Here is a 17,870-nt window from a genome sequence, read left to right as displayed (position 1 = left end):
TCGGCGCCTCAGTTCTCCTATTTGAAAAGCCTGTATAAAATAAAGCTCCTCAAACGGCCCACTTGTGACGCAGAACCCTCACCCTACACGTATATATGCAGTTAGACTAGACTCATATACACTTATTAAGATCATTGCAATTTGAATGTTTGTCTTAAGCCCGTAATTTTAAAGTCTCGGCGCCGTAGTTCTCCTGTTTGAAAAGCCTCTCGTAGAAGATGCTGGGATTTTCATGGACTGTTTTGTGATGCTGGTGATAATTTTACACGACTTCCGCATCTTGAACGGGACAAACACCGCCCATGAAAACCCGGTTAATCTTCTCTGAGGCTTTGGGAAATAGTCGTAATGGGAGCCCGAGAAAAGCCTCTTGTAGAAGTCACTGGGATTTTCATGGACTGTTTTGTGATGCTGGTGATAGTTTTACACGACTTCCGCATACTGAACGGGAAAAACACCGCCCATGAAAACCCGGTTAATCTTCTCTGAGGCTTTGGGAAATAGTCGTAATGGGAGCCCGAGATTTTTACTCTTGTGCGGCTCCTAGCTCTGTCTCTACCGTGTAAAGCTTTTGTAACAGTCACCATTTGCTCCTCAGGTAATGTGTAAATGTTAATCTCCCTTTTGAATCCCTCTATTACCTTTTTGCAGACTTTCTCCACCGGGAAAAGGTTGTAAGAGTCACCATTTGCTCTTCAGGTAATGTGTAAATGTTAGCATGACCGCCGCCGCGCCGTGCAATCCTCTGCCTTCTGAGTGACGCCGTTGTCCCCAAGCCCCCATTTACGGCCGGCCAAGACTTCCTGGTGTTAATATTCCGAGCCGGGAGCAGCGCGTGGACACAACTTGTTTACATTACCAATTTACCGACAGGGAAGAGATATATTAGACGGGGATATGAGTTATGAACCTTCCCGAGCCCGTGCCCGCCCGACCCGTCCGCCGCGTGAGGGAGGGTGTTTTAACAGAATTACGGCATTAGCGTTATTTATTGCAGATTTGTCCCGTAATGTATGCCGCTGACGCGTTTATACGAAGTCAATACGTCCACGAGGCGGTTAGTCCGGTAACGGCTTCTTGTGTTTCTAGGCCCTGTTTGTGTGTTTGTAGGGAGGGAGCTCTCGTGTGTGTGTGTGTGTGTGTGTGTGTGTGTGGCAGAGAGAGAGAGAGAGAGAGAGAGAATGTGTGTGTGTGTGTATGTTCATCCATATAATGCTCTCCTAAGAACCCTCACTCTTATTTCTTTCATGCTAATGCTATGTAAAAACTAACATATATATTCCTTCTTTCGTAGGTGAGTGGAGTGGAAGGGAAGGACTGGACCACCGAGAGACCAGCCACGGGGCGTCCTGCTAACGGTCAGTAACATGCAGGGACGGAGGCTGTGACCAACGGAGAGATGGAAGACTCTGGTAACAATGTAGCGCCAATTTCTGGAGGTGCTGGTGGGTGCTCAGACCTCTCTCAGCCTCTCCTTCCTTCGCTTCAGTATCTAGTTCCTCTCAGTCCTTTCCTTCCCATCTCCTCCCTATTCACTCCTTTCTCTTCTTATTCCTTGTTCTCCCATTCTCTTTTCATTCTCCTACCTCTCCTTCCCTCGCTTCTGTGTTTAGTATTTCTCTTCCTCTGTTCCCCCCTCTCCTTTCCTTTCTCGCCCTTCCCTATTTACTCCTTTCCTTTCTTACTCCTTGTTCTCCCATTCTCTTTTCATTCTCTTATCTTCTCCTTCCTACGCTTCTGTGTTTAGTATTTCTCTTCCTCTGTTCCCCTCAGTCCTTTCCTTCCCATCCCCTCCCTATTCACTCCTTTCTCTTCTTATTCCTTGTTCTCCCATTCTCTTTTCATTTTCTTATCCTCTCCTTCCCTCGCTTCTGTGTTTAGTATTTCTCTTCCTCTGTTCCCTTTTCTCCTTTCCTTCCTTGCCCTTCCCTCCATATCCCCTTCATTTCTTATCTCTTCTCCTCCTGTGCTCTTTCCATCCCTTCATCTCTCCTCCCTTCGCTTCTGTGTTCCCCTCATTTCTTCCCTTTCTCACCAATCTCTATACGTTCCCTTCCTCCTATGCTCATTTCATCCCTTCCCTTCACACCTACTAATCTCACCTCCTCAAACCTCATCCCTTATCCTCTCCTTCCTTCCCTTCCCCTGTTCCCCTCTCTCCTTTCCTTCCTCGCCTCTTTCTCTCTGCCTCCTTTCTCCTTTCCATGGCACGCCTGGACACCCCATGCCGCCTGCAGCCAGATGGGTTTTAGTTGTTTTAATTACTGGACCCTCTTTTAATTCCTGGGCCCGCCGCGAGTGGTCTGGGAGGCAAGGGTAAGGAACTGGACTGCCGGGGTGGATTTTTCTGTGTGTGAGTGTGTGTGTGTGTGTGTGTGTGTGTGTGTGTGTGTGTGTGTGTGTGTGTGTGTGTGTGTATCTTTCTATCTATCTATTTATTTTTATCTGTTCGTGTGTGTGTGTGTGTGTGTGTGTGTGTGTGTGTGTGTGTGTACCGTTTATTACATCCTCCTCTCTCTTTCCTCTGTCAATTCTAAATACAAGATACAGTAGGCCCACACTCTTAAACATTCCAAGGCCTACACATCCGCAAGGCTTTCGTAGAGTCTGTGTTACGAGTATTTCCATGGGTAGGTAGTTTTATGAACCTAGTAATAGTTTGACAAGGCTTCTGCTGCACCATGAACGTCAAAATCCAGTCATGAGAACCCGACTAATCTCCTCTGCGGCCATGGCTTATATTTGTCTAAGAACACGAGCAGTACGACGCCTTTTTCTGACCAGCTGGGTGTCGTGTTTCGGTCGTGTTTGCTGTGAATCATTCGTCCCTTTAATACTGAAGGAAAATGTTGGAGAATATGGTCCTGGACTTAATGCCGAGAAATTCAGTGTATCCCGAAATCTGCGAATATAGTGGCCAACGGAGTACTGTGTGATCTAAGCCTCTCAGTCCGGTCAGCTGAGAGGTCAACCCAAGGCTTTCGTCCCTTTAGTACTGAAGGAGCGTGTAGGGAAGGGAAGGAGGAGAGGAAGAAGCGTTAGAGATAAGAGGTATTGAGGGATGAGAGTAGAAGAGAGAGAGAGAGAGAGAGAGAGAGAGAGAGAGAGAGAGAGAGAGAGAGAGAGAGACAGACAGACAGACAGACAGACAGACAGACAGAGGCGGAAGTGCTTCTGTCACGGCACGGTCCTCCCTGGTGATGTATCCGCTTGTCTTCTCACGCGATGCTGCAACTCGTGTGCTTTTAATTTTTCCACCTGGTTCTCTTTTCTTAACTAACTTTCTTTTTTTTCATTGCTTCTTTTCTTTCTTTTCACTTCTCCTCTATCTTGCCTGCTCTTTTTTTTATCTTCCTTATTTTCTTTTTCAGTTCATCTACCCTGCTTTTAATTTTTCCACCTGGTTCTCTTTTCCTAACTAACTTTTCTTTATTTTATTCTTTTTTCTTTATTTTAACCTCTCCTTTCTCTTGCCTTCTCTTTTTTTTCTCTTTTCCTTATTTTCTTTATCAGTTCATCTACCCTGCTTTTAATTTTTCCACCTGGTTCTCTTTTCCTAACTAACTTTTCTTTTTTTTTTCTTTATTTTAACCTCTCCTTTCTCTTGCCTTCTATTTTTTTTCTCTTTTCCTTATTTTCTTTATCAGTTCATCTACCCTGCTTTTAATTTTTCCACCTGGTTCTCTTTTCCTAACTAACTTTTCATTTTTTTTCTTTATTTTAACCTCTCCTTTCTCTTCCCCTCTCTTTTTTTCTCTTTTCCTTATTTTTTTTCAGTTCATTTACCCTGCTTTTAATTTTTCCAACTGGTTCTCTTTTCTTAACTAACTTTCACTAACTTTCCTTTTTTTTCATTGCTTCTTTTCTTTCTTTTCACTTCTCCTTTCTCTTGCCTTCTCTTTTTTTTCTCTTTTCCTTATTTTCTTTTTCAGTTAATTTCATCTGCTTTTAATTTTTCCACCTGGTTCTCTTTTCCTAACTAACTTTTTACTAACTTTTCTTTTCATTTTTCACATTTCTTCTTTCTTCTCCTCTGTGAGCTTATTTTGTTTTGATTCCTTTTCCTCCTTTTCATTTTTCTTTCTACTTCATTCATTCTGTTTTCTTTCTTGTCTTTTGTGTGTTTTCTTCGTTCAGGTTCCTTTTCCTCATTCCATTTCCTTTCCTTTCCTCTCCTTTACTTTCCTTCCTCTTCATTCCTTTCCTTTACTTTCCTTCCTCTCATTCCCCTTCCCACCTCTCCTTCCCTCTCCTTTCCTTTCCCATCCCCTCATTTCTATTCCCTCCCTTTCCTTTCCTTTCCACTCATTCCTCTTCCCTCCCTCTCCTTCCCTTCCATTGCCCATTGTTTTCTCACACCTCTGTTACCCCTCCGTCCATCCCTTTAATCTTTCTCGGGGTTAAGAGCTCGCGCCCTTTCTCCACCCACAAGCAACTAGATTATATACTTTCGCCTCGGCCACCCCCATGCATCATCAACCTTTTATAGCCCCACAAAGAAGGAGCTTGATGCTAGGGGGGGGCACTGGGCTGTTGTTATCAAGGCTGTATATAAGTATCTCCAGCAATGGACTCGACGCTGGAGGAAGTGCTTGTTTACAGTGTTCAAGATGAGTGACAGTGAGGGTGTTGTGATCAGTCATAGGTCCGTGTTCTTAAACGTTTCGGCGCCTCAGTTCCCATGTTTGAAAAGCCTCTCGTAGTAGAAGTTGATTTTGATTTTCATGGACTGTTTTGTGATCCTGTAAGTGATAGTTTTACACGACTTCTGTATCTTGACCGGGAAAACTAGCCATGAAAAAACGGTTAATCTTCGCTGTGGCACATGAAAACAGTCGTAATGGGAGCCCGAAGCGTTTAAGAATATGGACCTTAACCTATACCTGTCTAGATTTAGTGAGAGGCAAATTAAGCTAACATCGAGGAAGGTGTTGTTTTGTAGCCGCTGTATCTCGCACTTCGTGGAAGAGTCTGCTGTTTTCTCTATTGCAGGCTTGTTTGTATACAGTTTTCAAGATGTAGTGTCGTGAGCAGACCTAACCTATACCCGCCTTGATTTAGTAAGAGCCAAACTAAGCTAGCATCGAAGCAAGAGGTGTTTTGTATAGCCGGATCTCGTACCTCGTGGAAGAGTCTGCTGTTCTGTCACCTTCAGGCTTGTTTGTATACAGTTTTCAAGATGTAGTGCCGTGAGCAGACCTAACCTAAACCTGCCTTGATTTAGTAGGAGGCAAACTAAGCTAGCATCGAAGCAAGAGGTGTTTTGTATAGCCGGATCTCGCACCTCGTAAAAGAGTCGGGTGTTCTCTCTCCTTCAGGCTTGTTTGCGTACCGTATTCAAGAGTCGTGGCAGCGAGCGTTTCCTTCGCCCATTCGATCTTTCGGTGACAAGCTGCGAACCGCTATCGAGAGTATCGCGGCGCCTCCTTCTTGCATCCCCTCTGTCGTGGAGCTGCTGCCCCTCCCTAACTGGCTTTACTGTGTTCAAGCTGCGTGGCAGAGATCGTGTCCCTCCCACTCGATCTCAGCACCGATGTCAAAGAGATCACCGCTTCCTGGAGTGTGTGCTTACCCGCTGCTGCTGACGTGTGACAAGGAGAGGCTTAATATTATTTACTGAGTATGTCAGAGAACGTGTGTGTTATGTTGCGTTGTGATTGACAGGAATACATAGGATGCTGGAGGGATGCTGTATGGCTGACTCTCAAGCATACGAGTTAGCTCCATATATTAACCCGGTAGCAGCGACGGGCCAAATTTGTGGCTTCACCGTGTAGCAGCGACGGGCCAAATTTGTGCCATGATATTTACCCCCCAAAATAGATGATACATAATCTGATCACAAATGCTTTGATATATATTATGAAATGGTTTGTGTGAGTGATGATTTTTTCTCATTTTTCTCGCTTGGAGGGACCATTAACAAACATGATCCCATTTCCTCGCCCAAGCACTCACATTTGACAAGTCCTTCGTCTGAGTTGTGGTGGGCCTTTCCATGGGTAGTTTTTTGACCCTGGTGATGGTTTGATCCTTCCTCTGTACCATAAACCTAAAGAAACACTCATTATAACCCGACTGATCTCCTTTTCAGCCTTTGGTATAGTAGTCGATGTGAGGGGTGAAAGTGTCTGAGAATACCGATAATATTCTTAAGCGCCGGGTGTAACAGAATGTCCCCTTGTGTTGCTATAACCTCTCGTGTGTCTCGCCGCGGTGTGATAAACGTCAATATTCTCCCCCAACGTTAGGGCGCAGAAGGTGGGAGTGTAATCCTTGCTTCCTCGGGGTGACTATACGAGGCTTTGGTTCTAGATGAAGTATAGACTGCGATGGTCTGTATACGTGGTGGGCGAAGAGGTCAAAGGTCATGAGGAGAAGAGGAGAAGGAGGAGGAGGAGGAGGAGGAGGTTTGTTGAACTAGTGACGTCATGCTTTATTCAGTGAAAAAAAAAAAGAGGGAGGGAGAGCAGAAGGAAGGCGAGGCAATGTAAGGCAAGCAACGACGCACCCAGGCAAGGAAGGAAGGAAGGAAGAAAAGAGAGAAAGAAAGAAGGTAGGAAGGAAAGGAGAGAAGGAAGCGAGGATGAGCGAAAAAAGAATAAATAAGAGAAGCGAAGGAAGAAAGGGAGGAAGGAAAGACGAAAAGAAAGAAAAATAAGGAAACACGAGTTGATATAATAGTAAAAGAAAGACCAACACAACCTCTACCAAAGCCTTACTAAATGTATGTGTGTGTGTGTGTGTGTGTGTGTGTGTGTGTGTGTGTGTGTGTGTGTGTGTGTGTGAGCCTCGAAATGTTGGAGAATGTGGTCCTGGACTTAATGCCGAGAAATTCAGTGTATCCCGAAATCTGCGAATATAGTGGCCAACGGAGTACTGTGTGATCTAAGCCTCTCAGTCCGGTCAGCTGAGAGGTCAACCCAAGGCTTTCGTCCCTTTAATACTGAAGGAGAGTAGGGAAGGGAGAGAGAGAGAGAGAGAGAGAGAGAGAGAGAGAGAGACAGACAGACAGACAGACAGACAGACAGACAGACAGACACACACACACACACACACACACACACACACACACACACACACACACACACACACACACACACACACACACACACACACACACACACACACACACACACACACACACACACACACACACACACACACACACACACACACACACACACACACACACGCAGTAGCCCTGCAATACTACTAGCTCGGGTCTGTAAGAAGTTAGATTGTGGTCCGTGCGGAAATGGTCTGATCAAGTCTTTTAGTCCCCCACAAAAGCCACTATTGGAAACTCCCTAACGCCTTACCAACTGCACTAACGTCTCTTTAACGCCGATAATAACGTCTTTTTAATGTGGCTTGGCCTTGTATGTACCGCGAGTTGCCTCAGTATTAAAGGCTTATCAAACTACCCATGGAAAGCCTACTAACAACAAAGCCTCATGAATGGAGAAATATTGAAACACTCACAGACATTTTTTTTGTTATAATGTAGAGTGTGTGTATTTTTACGTTGTTGTTGTTGTTGTTGTTGTTGTTGTTTCCACTCCCCAAACAGACAACTCTATCCATTATTATACGATTTTGTGGTTTAAAATTCTTGCTCTTTTTCTTCTCGATCCCGGAAAAATAATGGTTTCAGTCTTATTATGTTGCAGTTGATTAATATGCAAATGATTCTCTCTCTCTCTCTCTCTCTCTCTCTCTCTCTCTCTCTCTCTCTCTCTCTCTCTCTCTCTCTCTCTCTCTCTCTCTCTCTCTCTCTCTCTCTCTCTCTCTCTCTCTCTCTCTCTCTCTCTCTCTCTCTCTCTCTCTCTCTCTCTCTCTCTCTCTCTCTCTCTCTCTCTCTCTCTCTCTCTCTCTCTCTCTCTCTCTCTCTCTCTCTCTCTCTCTCTCTCTCTCTCTCTCTCTCTCTCTCTCTCTCTCTCTCTCTCTCTCTCTCTCTCTCTCTCTCTCTCTCTCTCTCTCTCTCTCTCTCTCTCTCTCTCTCTCTCTCTCTCTCTCTCTCTCTCTCTCACTCAACCCCCGACCCCCGCTTACTCGGTTTCTCTCAGCCCTCAATCCCTCTTATCTCCGAGGCTTCCTGTCCCTGCCCACTCTCAGCCTCCGTCCCTTCCCTGGAACCTAAGGCGGGCGAGGTCTTGCCTGCTGCGGACCGTCCTCAAAGTGGGGATCAAGTAACGAATGGATCGTAGCCAAACGGGACAAGAGAGAGAGAGAAGCGATCCCTTTTTTTGTGCGGAGCTGCCTGTGTCGTGGCGTGGAACGATGGGAGTCTCTGCAGAGTCGTGGAGAATGGAACAGGAAAGGAGACCTTCAAGTTGGTATTCTCAGACGCTTCCACCTCTCACATCAACCATTTCCAAAGGCCAAAAAGGAGATAAATCGGGTTCTCATGAGTGTTTTTTGGGGGGGCTCATGGTTTGGAATGGTCAAACTACCACCAGGGTCATAAAACTACTCCTGGAAAGGCCCACAACTCCTTAGAAAACCTTGTCAAAAATATGAGTGTTTGGACACCGAGATGTTTAAGAATATGGACTTTATTGTCTTATGCGACCTGTTGTTTCTTCATGTTCCAGCGCCTCCCCGTTACCCAAATCATACCTGGACCCAAGATCTTTGCACATCCCTTTCATTTTCGACACAGCAACCACAGCCACAACCACAGCCTCCGTTTGTGGAATGTAGAGGGGCTTGTAATATTAAGGTTCAGTTATGAGGTATAGGAGGAAGGCTGGAGGCAAGAGAAAACAGGAGGTCGGGGTATGAATATATTACACGCGGCGGTGCATAGTGAGTAGCTGAGTATCCAGGGACGTAGAGTGCTCTGACCACGGTGCAAAAGATTAAAAGCTGGAAGATTGGAGGATCGGGAGCGGCACAGAGGCATGGGAGAGAATGGCAAGGTTATGAGGGGTGGCGAGCCGTCCTTTCAGAGCCTCCACGCCTAATATCCGGGGGCGTAGAGTGTACTGACTATGTTGGCATAGATTAAAAGCTGGAATATAGGAGGTTCAGGAGCGGCACAGAGGCATGGGAGGGAATGGCAAGGTTATGAGGGGTGGCGAGCCGTCCCTCCAAAGCCTCCACGCCTAATATCCGGGGGCGTAGAGTGTACTGACTATGGTGGTATAGATTAAAAGCAGGAATATAGGAGGCTCAGGAGCGGCACAGAGGCATGGGAGGGAATGGCAAGGTTATGAGGGGTGGCGAGCCGTCCCTCCAAAGCCTCCACGCCTAATCCTCGTCCCGGGAACTTCCTCAGACTCTGAATTTTCTCCTACGATCGATTTTCCGGGAGTTTTATGGAAGTAGTTGACCCATGCCAAGAGGTTCATCGTAGGGGATAACGTTAGAGGGCGGACCATCCCTCCAGCGCCTCCCCGCCACAGCCTCGTCTTGGGGACATTCCCAAAACCTAAACCTTCTTCGATGATCGATTTTCGGTGAGCTTAGGGAACCATTTGGCCCTTGGCGAGAACCTCAACGTAGGGTGTAACATACGGGACAGCGTGCCGCCCCTCAGGATCTCCCTCCCGCTTCGCCCCTTTCTTCCGAACATCATCAGTTTTGAAAGTTTTGGTCGGGATCGATTTTCAGGGTGTTTATTTAAGCATGCGACCCTCGCCAAGGAGTTCAGTAAAAAGAAAGACTTATAACCAGGGCTCCTGCGCTCCCTCACAGAATAAATTGCAAACTATCACCAGGGTCGTTAATCTACCCCTGGAAATGCCCGAAGTGCGTACAGAGGCCTTGTCAAATATGTGCTTAGGCGCAGCAATGTTAAGAATACAGCCCTTAGAGAGAGGACTAAACGCAGGCGGTCATATTCTTAAACATATCGGCGCCCAAGCAGCACACATATTTGACAAGGCTTTCGTAGGAGTTGTGGGCACTTCCTGGGGTACTTTTATGACCCTGGTGGTAGTCTGACACTTCCTCTGTACCGTGAACCTGAAAAAAACACCCTTTAGAACCCGACTGATCTCCTTTTCGGCCTTTGGTAATAGTTGCTGTGAGGAGTGGAAGCGTCTGACAATACCGACCGTGAGAGAAGACCACACGGAGGGGAGCTTTGTTTGAGGGAAAGTATACACGAGTCTTACATCAGTGGAGCGTCGGGCTACTGACGTCACGGAGGGACCGGCTGCTGCACCTCCCACGCCTCTTCTGCCCTTCTCTCCTCTTCCCGCCCTTCTCCTCCCGCCCCTCCGTCAGGCTTTCCTCCGCTCTCCTTCCCCCGTCCATCTCCATCTTTCCCTCCCGCTTCTCCTTTACGCCTCTCATTCGTCCTTTCCTTTACAACTTCCTCTCCGCCTCTTCTCGTCCTCCTTCTCATTCCCTCTCTCCCGTTCTTGCCTCCCTGTCCCTCCCTTATCCCTCTCCTCAGTCTCTCTGCTCCTCAGTTTTCCTCTCTGCCCCTCCTTCCTTCATCCCTTACCTCTTCCTCTTTGCTCCTCTTCTTTCCTTTCTTCCCTTCCTTCCTTCATCCCTCTCCTCTTCCTCCCTGCCCCTCTCTTTCCCTCTCTGCCCCTCCCGCCCTATCTTTCCTTCCTTTTTCCCTCTCTTTTTCCTCCTATACTTCCCGTTCTGTGCATCACTCCGTCTCTCTCTTCCCTCACTCCCATGACCCACATCGGTCCACCTAACTGTTTATATAAAAATAAGTATATCAAGCGCTTTACTTTTATGAGTGTTAACTGATGCGTAAGATCTACTTAGAGTTTAGTTGGGGGCATAAGGTATATCTCCGCGCGACCGCTCTGCTCACATCTTCTGCATCGGCCCCTGGGAAAGAGTAACATGAGGAATGGCGAAAATGTCAGTACCAGTCATTAATGAAGAGAGAGGCTGAAGGCATAAACCTGCTGCATCCGTCGCCTGCTCATCAGCGCGGACAGCGGCGTGTCAGACTATCGTTTTGACGTCAGCCACAACAACCAATCGCCGAGCCGCGCGGGGGAGGACAGGACAGGACGGGCCGCGGGCTGCTTGCGTCACGGGAACAGATCCTCCAGGGGTCGCGGGGGAGGAGGGGGTGAAGGGGACTGAAGCTCGTATTCTTAAACGTCTCAGGGCCTCAGTTCGCCTGTTTGAAAAGACCCTCGTAGAAGTTGCTGCATTTTTCATGGACTGTTTTGTGATGCTGACGATAGTTTTACCCGACTTCTGTATCTTGAACGGGAGAAACACCCATTAATCTTCTCTGTGGCCTTGGGAAATAATCGTAGAAGTTGCTGCGTTTTCCATGGACTCTGCTTCTTGATAGTTTTGCCCGTCTCTACATGAACGAGAAAAACAACCATGAGAACCCGGTCACTCTGCTCTGTGGCCTTGGAAAATAGTCGTAATGGGACCTGAAAACCCTCTTGTAGAAGTTGCTAGGATTTTCATGGACTGTTTTGTGAAGCTAGTGATAGTTTTACCCGACTCCTGCAACTTGAACGGAATTAAACACCACCCATGAGAACCCGGTCACTCTGCTCTGTGGGCTTGGGAAATAGTCGTAATGGGAGCTGAAAACCCTCCTGTAGAAGTTGCTGCGTTTTTCATCGACTTTTGTGATGCTAGCGATAGTTTTACCCGACTCCTGCAACTTGAACGGAATAAAACACCACCCATGAGAACCCGGTCACTCTTCTGTGTGGGCTTGGGAAATAGTCGTAATGGGAGCCCGATGCGTTTAAAGATATGGACTTGAGAAGGCGTCCGTTGGCTCTGATAGGCGGTGTGGTCTCATTACCGTGTACTGAGGAAAGACTTCGGTTCGTGGATTGTAGTGAATATGGAAAGCCTGCTACGAGAGGGAAGGGATTGTGACGTTACCGTGTTTGGGTATAGTACGTGTGTATAACCTGTTTGTTACCTGTATCATCCCTGTCTGTTACTCTCTCTCTCTCTCTCTCTCTCTCTCTCTCTCTCTCTCTCTCTCTCTCTCTCTCTCTCTCTCTCTCTCTCTCTCTCTCTCTCTCTCTCTCATTTTTTCCTTCCTCCTTTCTCTTTTTCTTTTCTTTTATCTCCCTGTCCTATCTCTCACTCCCTGCATCTGCTTCTATCTTTCCTTCCTTCCTTCTCCCTTCTCTCACTTCCCTCCTTCTTTCTTTTTTTCTTTTCTTTGATCACTTCTTCCCATCCCTCCTCCTCTGCCTCTCTCTTCACTCACACGAACATTTTTCCATCTTGCCAGCCATACTCACCACCACCACCACCACCACTACCACCACCACCACTTCGCCATATCGTACTTCACACACACGCCTCGTTCCACATCATTCACCTCCACCTCCGCCTTCGCGCCCTGTATTTCACACCTGACGTGACGCCTGTACATCTTCCACGTCTTCCCACTGCTGCCAACGCCGCCACCTCGTCTCTATAAACTGCCTTCCTTCCTTCCATGTTCCGCTTCTTTTTCCCATCTCTCGCGTGCTCTCTCCCTCTCTCTATCATACGTCTCTCCCCTTCTCGTCTCTCTCTATAAAAACCTTCCTTCCTTCCTTCCTTCCTCCTTCCCACCTCTCGCTTTCTCTCTCTGTACCGCGTCTGCCCGCCTCGTCTCGCTCCGTCTCCTCCTGCTCGCGCGGGTTCTGTCACGCATCAGAAACCGTCGGAAGAGTTGACACGTGATGGAGGAACAGCTGGGAGGAAGAGATGGAAGGGATGGAGGGAGGGGGGGAGTGGAGGGAGTGTATTAGTGAGAGGAGGGAAGGAAGAAAGGTTGAAGGAAGGAAGGGAGGGAAGGAGTGCGTGTAGGGAGATGAGGAGGAAAGGAAGGAAGATGCTGGAGGAAGGAAAGGAGGGAGCAACTGAGTGTAGGGATGAGATGAAGTAAAAAGAAAGGGAGGGAGTGACAGAGGGAGGGAGGAGAGGAGACAGAGGAAAAGGTTGAAGGAAGGAAGGAGAGGAGGAAAGGAAGATGATGGATTATAAAACTGAAGAAGAGAGATTTACAGTATGACAAGGAGAGGAAGGAAAGGGTCAGATTCTTTTAACAGTAACGGAACCATCTCAAGGGAAGAAAGGGGAAGAGACAGAGGAAAAAAAATAAGAAAGGGAGGAAGGGAGAGTGTTGGGAGGGGGGAGGAAAGGAAGAATGAGGGACGGAGGAAAGGATCAGATTCTTTTAACATCAACCGAACCATCTCAAGGGGGAAAAAAAAGCCTGCTAAACCCTACTCCTGCAAAAGAAAACGGAATCGAGCGGCCAGAAGAGAGGGTCAAATTTGGACGGCGAAGTAGGAGTCTTGATACTCCCGTCTTGAAAGAGTCCAGTTATAGGGAAAGGTCAGGCAGGAAGGTAACGTCGTAGCTATGTAAGGTAATGGAAAGGGTCGTCTGCGTCTACACAAAGGACGAGGAAGGAATTAGGACTACATTACAACTCAATTTCATGATATTAGGATGAAAAGAAGAGGCGTTTCAGAGAGCCTAAGACGCCTTTCATATTCTTCAATGAGTCTTTACAGTTCCGTGGCTATATATACAATGTCATGGAAAGGTCGCCTACTTACATTTTTTTGACATTAAAGGATACGCCTCAAGGGCAACAAAAAGGGTACAAAAAAAGAAGCCTGCTACTCGCCGGTCCCACAAAAGTAAAGAGTAGCCAAAAGAGAGGTCAATTTCTGGTGGAGAGGCGTCTTGATACACTCACACAAAAGACAAGGAAGGAATTAGAACTTCATTACAACTCGTTTCCATGATATTAAAAGGAAAAGGAAAGCGTTCCAGAAAGGCCAAGACACAATTTTATTCTTTCAATGAGTTTTTTTTTTTTTATATTTGAGAACGAAAACGGGTCAGTAGTCACGTCCCGTTCTTACCTTCCTGCTTCTTGAACGTGACAAAAACGTTCTATAGTGCAAAAACGTGTCTAGTGAACGTTTTCTCGGCCTTGTTTTCATTTGTATTTCTCTATTAGCCCAGTTTTCGCCGTTTCCGACCCCGCCTTTTTCTCCTCCTCCTCCTCCTCCTCCTCCTCCTTCTCCTTCTTTTTAATGGTTACTTCCTACTCTTAATTTCTTTTTACATTTAGAGCAGTTTTCGCCTCCTCCTCCTCCTCCTCCTCCTCCTCCTTAATGGTTGCTTCCTACTCTCGATTTTATTTTTCTTTGCATTTAAAACCAAAAGAAAAAAAAAGCTATCGATGTCTGATGAAAATTGTCCGCCATCTTTGTCGTTAGTCGTCCAGGAAGCTGCCTTGCCCGAGAGCACTTTTGTTAATGAGCGAGTGTGTGCAGGAGAAGCAATTAGTGTGACTGTAGGAAGGAGGAGGAGGAGGAGGAGGAGGAGGAGGCGAAAAGTGCTCTAAATGCAAAAAGAAATTAAGAGTAGGAAGTAACCATTAAAAAGGAGGAGGAGGAGGAGAAGAAGAAGAAGAAGGAGGAGGAAGGAGAAAAAGATTGAGTAGGAGTAGAAGGAGAAAAAAAGAAGAAGGAGATGATGGAGAAGGAGGAGGAGGAAGAGGAGGAGGAGGAGGAGGAGGACAAGGATGAGGAGAAGAAGAAAAAGAAGAAGGAATAGGAGGACGAGGGCGAGGAGGAGAAAGAGAATTAGAAGGAGAGAAAGGAAGAGAAAAAAAAAGAAAAAAGAAGAAGAAGAAGGAGTTGAGAAGAAAGAGGAGTAAGGAGGAGAAGAAGAGAGAAGGAGGAGGTGGAGAAGAGAAGAAAAACTAGAAGAAAAAGGAAAGTAGGAGAAGGAAACGGAGGAGGAGGAGGAGGAGGAGGAGGGCGAGTAAGACGAAGAGGAGGTGGAGAAAATGGCGAAGAAGGAGGAGGAGGAGGAAGAGGAGGAAGGATCTGTTTGGGGAGTCCGTCTTTAATAAGAGTACAAATGATCCAATAATGTTAGTGGAGCTTCCTTCCTTCCTGCCTTCCTTCCTTCCTGCCTTCCTTCCTTCCTTCCTTCCTTTCATTCATTCATTCAACCCTTTCTTCCTTCCTCCCTTCCTTCCTTCTTTCCTTCCTTCCTTTCTTTCTTTCTTTCTTTCTTTCTTTCTTTCTTTCTTCCTTCCTTCCTTCCTTCCATCTTTTCATTCATTCATTCAACCCTTTCTTCCTTCTTTTCTTTCTTCCTTCCTCCCTTCCTTCTTTCCTTCCCTCCTTCCTTCCTTCTTTCCTTCCTTCCTTCCTTCTTTCCTTCCTTCCTTCCTTCCTCCCTTCCTTCTTTCCTTCCTTCCTTCCTTCCTTCTTTCCTTCCTTCCTTCCTTCTTTCCTTCCTTCCTTCCTTCCATTCATTCATTCATTCATTCAACCCTTTCTTCCTTCTTTTCTTTCTTCCTTCCTCCCTTCCTTCTTTCCTTCCAGCATCTTCTTCCTTCCTTCCTTCTCTTCCTCCTTATTCCTTCCTTCCATTCATTCATTCATTCAGACGGTTTTTCTTCCTTCTAGTGTCATAACCATCAATTTCCTCCAGGACCCGCATTCTCAAACGTATCGACGCCTCTGTACGCCTGTTTGAAAAGCCTGTCGGTCGGAGAAGTGTTTGGGATTCTCATGGACTGTTTTGTGATACTGGTGGTAGTTTTTTGGGTCTTACTCCGTCTAGTGTCATAACCATAGCAATTTAGAACCGCCAGGTCCCTCATTCTCAAACGTATCGACGCCTCTGTACGCCTGTTTGAAAAGCCTGTCGGTCGGAGAAGTGTTTGGGATTCTCATTGACTGTTTTGTGATACTGGTGGTAGTTTTTTGGGTCTTACTCCGTCTAGTGTCATAACCATAGCAATTTAGAGCCGCCAGGACCCGCATTCTCAAACGTATCGACGCCTCTGTACGCCTGTTTGAAAAGCCTGTCGGTCGGAGAAGTGTTTGGGATTCTCATGGACTGTTTTGTGATACTGGTGACGGTTTTTGGGTCTTACTCCGTCTAGTTTCATAACCATAGCAATTTAGAGCCGCCAGGACCCGCATTCTCAAACGTATCGACGCCTCTGTACGCCTGTTTGAAAAGCCTGTCGGTCGGAGAAGTGTTTGGGATTCTCATGGACTGTTTTGTGATGCTGGTGATGGTTTTACACGACTTTTGCATCTTGGGCGGGGAAAACACCTATACAAACCTTGTTAATCTTCCCTGTGGCCTTGGGAAATAGTCGTAATGGGAGCCCGAGACATTTAATAATATGGACGCAGAACTGTTGCTGTCCCGCCATCAATTTTTAGACCGTGGATTATAACGTGAACTTCAGCTGCTCGTCCATAAGCTTTACTGTCCTGTTCTTCTTCCCTTCTTCCATTCACGGCTATCATTCCGTGGGTGTGGGAGAGTTGAGAGCATCACTATTGAACAGGTCAGGTTAGGTTAGGTTAGGCTAGGTAAGATTTGGTTAGGTTAGACTAGGTAAGGGATGGTATGGTTTGGGTCAGGTTACGTTAGGTTAGATAAGGTTAGGTTAGGTCAGGTATGGTAAAATTAGGTTAGACTAGGTAAGGGACGGTATGGTTTGGGTCAGGTTACGTCAGGTTAAGTTAGCTTAGGTTAGATAAGGTTAGGTTAGGTCAGGTTAGGTAAGATTAGGCTAGGTTAGATTAGGTTAGGCTTGGTAAGGGACGGTATGGTTTGGGTCAGGTTACGTCAGGTTAAGTTAGCTTAGGTTAATAAAGTTAGGTTAGGTTTGGCTTGGTTTGGTAAGGTTAGGTAAGGTTAGTAGGTTATGTTAGGTTAATGGAAAACAAATGAAGAAGAGAAGAAGAAAGGATAGAGGAAGGAAGAGGAGGCAGGGAAGAGGCATGAGAGATAGGGACGGCAGAGGAAGAGTATATCTATCTCTTTCCTTCATCCGTCCACTCACAGTTTTCATTTCGTCCGTGCCAGTGTCGAGGGCGTGATAACCCGTCCAGCCACTCCCCGCTGACTGCCCTTTATTTTAGAGTATGAATATGTCTGGCTCGGTGACGGGCGGGCGGCGAGCGACGTGGCGGTGAGGGTTACGAGCTGGCCAGGTGATGGTTCGCGGTGCATCGTTGTCAGGGTTGGGAAGTGTTTCTCTTTCTCTCTCGTTATCTCTTTCGCATTCGGTTTCTCATTCTCTCTTGCATTTTGTTTCTTTCGTTCTCTTGTTCTCTCGTTCTCTCTCTCTTTCCCAGTCCTCTCTTTCTCTCTCTCTCTCTCTCTCTCTCTCTCTCTCTCTCTCTCTCTCTCTCTCTCTCTCTCTCTCTCTCTCTCTCTCTCTCTCTCTCTCTCTCTCTCTCTCTCTCTCTCTCTCTCTCTCTCTCTCTCTCTCTCTCTCTCTCTCTCTCTCTCTCTCTCTCTCTCTCTCTCTCTCTCTCTCTCTCTCTCTCTCTCTCTCTCTCTCTCTCTCTCTCTCTCTCTCTCTCTCTCTCTCTCTCTCTCTCTCTCTCTCTCTCTCTCTCTCTCTCTCTCTCTCTCTCTCTCTCTCTCTCTCTCTCTCTCTCTCTCTCTCTCTCTCTCTCTCTCTCTCTCTCTCTCTCTCTCTCTCTCTCTCTCTCTCTCTCTCTCTCTCTCTCTCTCTCTCTCTCTCTCTCTCTCTCTCTCTCTCTCTCTCTCTCTCTCTCTCTCTCTCTCTCTCTCTCTCTCTCTCTCTCTCTCTCTCTCTCTCTCTCTCTCTCTCTCTCTCTCTCTCTCTCTCTCTCTCTCTCTCTCTCTCGTTCGTGGGGTCAATATCTCTAGGAACTTGAGGTTAGAGATTCCTGGCGGCCCACATGCTTTAAAGGAGGAGGAGGAGATTATGAGACCGTAAGACTGACTGGAGTGGAGATTGCAAAGATGAGGAATGTAAAGAGGGAAAGGGAGCGGAGGACGTTTGTGATATAGGATGTTTGATCTGAGGAAGAGGAGGAGAAAGATGAAGGAAACATGGACAAGCAGGCAGCAGAAAGTTAATTGGCTCATTG

General features: G+C 46.7%; 1 protein-coding gene across 11 annotated transcripts in view; it reads left to right on the top strand.

The window, feature by feature from the left end:
• The window catches only part of LOC127000692 (regulator of G-protein signaling 9-like), a 142,197-nt gene that overhangs the window by 51,961 nt on the left and 72,366 nt on the right, over positions 1 to 17,870 (top strand). The window contains exon 1 of one of the 11 annotated variants that reach the window (XM_050865001.1): positions 1,339 to 1,358. The exons of the other annotated variants lie outside the window; for them this stretch is intronic. The gene's annotated coding sequence lies outside the window, so the exon portion shown is untranslated. Of the gene's footprint in view, positions 1 to 1,338; positions 1,359 to 17,870 lie in introns of those variants that run through there. 11 annotated transcript variants of the gene reach the window in all.

The sequence above is a fragment of the Eriocheir sinensis genome, chromosome 1 (assembly GCF_024679095.1).
Source record: "Eriocheir sinensis breed Jianghai 21 chromosome 1, ASM2467909v1, whole genome shotgun sequence".
NCBI classification, from domain to species: domain Eukaryota; kingdom Metazoa; phylum Arthropoda; class Malacostraca; order Decapoda; family Varunidae; genus Eriocheir; species Eriocheir sinensis.
This window is presented reverse-complemented; position numbering and strand designations above follow the sequence as displayed.